Genomic DNA, 4,628 nt, shown 5'->3' with positions numbered 1-4,628 from the left:
ACTTGGTTTCCCCATAGGCTTGAGTCTGAGAACCTTGCAAGGCCTTGGTTCTGTCCAAAACTTGTATTTTTTCTTTTCTGTTATTGGTTTCCCCATAGGCTTGAGTCCGAGGACCATGCAAGGCCTTGGTTCTGTCCAAAACTTGTAGTTTTTTCTTTTCTGTACTTGGTTTCCCCATAGGCTTTAGTCCGAGGACCATGCAAGGCCTTGGTTCTGTCCAAAACTTGTAGTTTTTTCTTTTCTGTACTTGGTTTCCCCATAGGCTTGAGTCCGAGGACCATGCAAGGACTTGGTTCTGTCCAAAACTTGTAGTTTTTTCTTTTCTGTACTTGGTTTCCCCATAGCTTGAGTCCGAGGACCATGCAAGGCCTTGGTTCTGTCCAAAACTTATGATCTTTCTATGCACTTGGTTTCCCCATAGGCTTGAGTCCGAGGATCATGCAAGGCCTTGGTTCTGTCCAAAACTTATGGTCTTTCTATGTACTTGGTTTCCCCATAGGCTTGAGTCCGTGGACCATGCAAGGCCTTGGTTCTGTCCAAAACTTATGATCTTTTTATGTACGTGGTTTCCCCATAGGCTTGAGTCCGAGGACCATGCAAGGCCTTGGTTCTGTCCAAAACTTATGATCTTTCTATGTACTTGGTTTCCCCATAGGCTTGAGTCCGAGCACCATGCAAGGCCTTGGTTCTGTCCAAAACTTATGATCTTTATATGTACTTGGTTTCCCCATAGGCTTGAGTCCGTGGACCATGCAAGGCCTTGGTTCTGTCCAAAACTTATGATCTTTCTATGTACTTGGTTTCCCCATAGGCTTGAGTCCGAGGACCAGCAAGGCCTTGGTTCTGTTCAAAACTTATGATCTTTCTTGTACTTGGTTTCCCCATAGGCTTGAGTCGTGGACCATGCAAGGCCTTGGTTCTGTCCAAAACTTATGATCTGTTTATGTACTTGGTTTCCCCATAGGCTTGAGTCCGAGGACCATGCAAGGCCTTGGTTCTGTCCAAAACTTATGATCTTTCTATGTACTTGGTTTCCCCATAGGCTTGAGTCCGTGGACCATGCAAGGCCTTGGTTCTGTCCAAAACTTATGATCTTTTTATGTACTTGGTTTCCCCATAGGCTTGAGTCCGGGGACCATGCAAGGCCTTGGTTCTGTCCAAAACTTATGATCTTTCTATGTACTTGGTTTCCCCATTGGCTTGAGTCCGAGGACCATGCAAGGCCTTGGTTCTGTCCAAAACTTATGATCTTTCTATGTACTTGGTTTCCCCATAGGCTTGAGTCCGTGGACCATGCAAGGCCTTGATCCTGTCCAAAACTTATGATCTTTCTATGTACTTGGTTTCCCCATAGGCTTGAGTCCGAGGACCATGCAAGTCCTTGGTTATGTCCAAAACTTATGATTTTCTTGTACTTCGTTTCCCCATAGGCTTGAGTCCGTGGACCATGCAAGGCCTTGGTTCTGTCCAAAACTTGTATTTTTTCTTTTCTGTACTTAGTTTCCCCATAGGCTTGAGTCCGAGGACCATGCAAGGACTTGGTTCTGTCCAAAACTTGTAGTTTTTTCTTTTCTGTACTTGGTTTCCCCATAGCTTGAGTCCGAGGACCATGCAAGGCCTTGGTTCTGTCCAAAACTTGCAGTTTTTTCTTTTCTGTACTTGGTTTTGGTTTCCCCCATACTTGAGTCCTGAGGACCGAGGACCATGCAAGGTCTTGGTTCTGTCCAAAACTTTTGAGTTTCTCTTCTGTACTTGGTTTCCCCACAGGCTTGAGTCCGAGGACCATGCAAGGCCTTGGTTCTGTCCAAAACTTGTGATTTTTTTCTTTTTTGTACTTGGTTTCCCCATAGGCTTGAGTCCGAGGACCATGCAAGGCCTTGGTTCTGTCCAAAACTTGTAAAATTTCTTTTATGTACTTGGTTTCCTCATAGGCTTGAGTCCGAGGACCATGCAAGGCCTTGGTTCTGTCCAAAACTTGTAAAATTTCTTTTATTCGGTTTACTTTTCGACCATAAGCCCCTATACCAGGGCGGGGAAAGTTGGCTTGAGGCCGGAAGCCCCTAGAGATGCCCGCGCCCTTGGCACTGTAAGGCGTAGCCCCTAGCAGAAGCTTATGCCGAAGCAACAACTGTATGTCGCCGGAGTCGGAGGAAGCCCCAGGAATTTCTGCTTGCTAGAGAGCTGACTCCACCGCCACCTGCGCCAACGCGCAAGCTTTCCCACAGACGGCGCCAATTGTAAGGACACAATTCTCTGGCGGCCCAATAAGGATGTTGGGCTCGCGCATGAAAGATCCCTCACAATATGATTTGTAGAGAGTGGACTTGAAAAGCTAGCCGTTGGTCACGGGGCAGTGCCCGGTCCTGGTTTTATAGAAATTCGTGTAGAAAAAGGATTTGGGCTTGAACGTTTAAGCCCTACGGCATCGCATCCTATGGGATGGGCCTCCTCGAACTTGATCCGAGGACTATTAGGGTCTTACCCCGGTTACCCGACGATGAGTTTTTTCTGTAATCTCAAGTGTTGTTAAGATGTTCTCACCCAGATCGTCTCCCTTTTTTTTGGAGGTGGAATGGGAGTCCCCTTTCGATTTACTTACTTTCTTCTTTTATACTCGTCTGCGTTAATTGTCCTTCGTCCACGTGTAGGGTTAATCTTTACAAGACTGATATTTGTCCCATCAGTCTAATCCCAGAATTGTTGGGGATGGTTGATAAGGCTGCAGAGTACGGCTCTGTCAGGTGCAGAGTCTTATCTGGAAGGGTAGTAAGGATAACTTCCCCCAAGATATTTTGGATCTCCTTACAAATTCGTTCCTATACCAGTTTTACCCCTTTATTCCGGTGGGATTCTGGATCTGCTGAGGACTGAACTGTCCTCGGCTGCCTCCCAAAACTGTTTTGTGCTCTGTATTGTAGAGCTTGGGCCACAGCTCTCCTCGGTTTGGGCCTTCGGATTTTCCAAGAGCAACTGGGCCTGGCCCTTAAATTATTGGGCCCCACAATAACATATCGTCTTGTCAGTTTGTGAAAAAAAATTATATAAAAATTTATATCTTTGAACTTATTTATTGCAAAAAATAGAGGGGAAAAAAAAAAGAGTTGGTATCCATCTTGTGTTTAGTAAACTTTTTTTTTTTTCTTGTAGCCACAAAAAAAAAAAAAAAAAAAAAAAAAAAGACCCCTAAATAATTAAAACTTGCTAAGTTCAAGCCTCCTCAATATTGACTAGATTGTTAGTCAAGTAATGTTCTTCTAATGTTCAAATTCCTATTTCATAATTCAGGCACCAGATGTTTCAGATGTCAATCCTCAGCTCTTCAAGAACTTCATGAAGGTCCTCTGCAATGCCAATACCTCTGAAGGGTTCCGACCCTCAAGAGATGTCTCAATACCTGAAATTTACTTACGGTTTGGAACACTTGGCCCACCTCACCGAGGCCCAGCCCCAAACAACCGTCCAATCCTTGCCTTCTTTGGCGGTCGAGACCATGGACAAATTCGAAAAATCATACTCAAGCATTGGAAGGACAAAGATTGTGATGTAAAAGTCCATGAGTACCTCCCAAAAGGCCGCAATTACACCAAAGTAATGGGCCAGGCCGAGTATTGCTTATGCCCTAGTGGATTTGAAGTGGCAAGTCCTAGAATTGTGGAAGCAATTGTGATTTGTCCCTGTGATAATTTCTGATGGTTATTATTTACCTTTTAGTGATGTCCTTAATTGGAGCCGATTTTCTATACAAATTCCAGTGGAGAGGATACCTGAGATCAAGACAATATTACAAGGGATACCCTATGAGAAGTACTTAAAACTGCAAAAAAAGGTATTGAAAGTGCAAGGCATTTTGTGCTAAATAGGCCTGCTAAGCCATTTGATGTTATTCACATGGTGCTTCACTCAGTGTGGTTGAGGAGACTAAATTTTGCTCTTCCTACTTAATTGGATGGGGATACATAATCTTAGTTAGCCTAGCATTTTTTTTTTTTTTTTTTTTGAGAATCTAGACTAGCAATTCGATCACATTGGCCAACTATGTAACTTTTAGTTGTTCAGTGAAATGTAATTTTTGGTGCCCATTTATTAACAATAAAAATATTGTGTAGAATTACGGTTGTACTTAGAAAAGAAAAGTAAAATTTTAAAAAGTTATACCTAAACAAATAAACAAAAATAAGCTAGAAAAAAGAACCTTATTCAAACATAAGCCTAGTCATAAATTACCCTTATAAAGTTTGACACGAGTAGTGAATTGATAACGTCTCTTATCTTTAAATTAGGGATCTAAGTTCGAATCATGCATACACCTAAAAAACTCATTGATATCTTGATATAAAAGTAGAAAGCAATCATGCACGTTCAAATCTTGGAGCTCAATAAAAAAGCAGACTTTTTCTGACCCACAAGTCCCTTTGTTCAAAATATAACAAACGTTACAAACTTCTAAAAGCATTCACAATGATGCTGTCATATTGCTAAAAAGTTATTTTTAGCACCACAAATAACAAAATGCATACTCCATTGATGGTGCTAAAGTTAAAACTTTTAGCATCAAAGTTACAGTAAACTTCCAAAAATGACAGCTTACTGTAACTCCAAAGTTATAAAAAATATTTTTTTTTATTTCA

At 42.1% G+C, this 4,628-nt stretch overlaps 1 pseudogene; it reads left to right on the top strand.

The window, feature by feature from the left end:
- The window catches only part of LOC115957181, a 13,752-nt pseudogene extending 9,810 nt beyond the window's left edge, over positions 1–3,942 (top strand).
- Positions 3,943–4,628: the final 686 nt, after the last annotated feature.

The sequence above is a fragment of the Quercus lobata genome, chromosome 2, assembly GCF_001633185.2.
Source record: "Quercus lobata isolate SW786 chromosome 2, ValleyOak3.0 Primary Assembly, whole genome shotgun sequence".
NCBI classification, from domain to species: Eukaryota; Viridiplantae; Streptophyta; class Magnoliopsida; order Fagales; family Fagaceae; genus Quercus; species Quercus lobata.
Note: the sequence above shows the minus strand (reverse complement) of the source record. Positions and strands in the feature narration are given on the sequence as shown.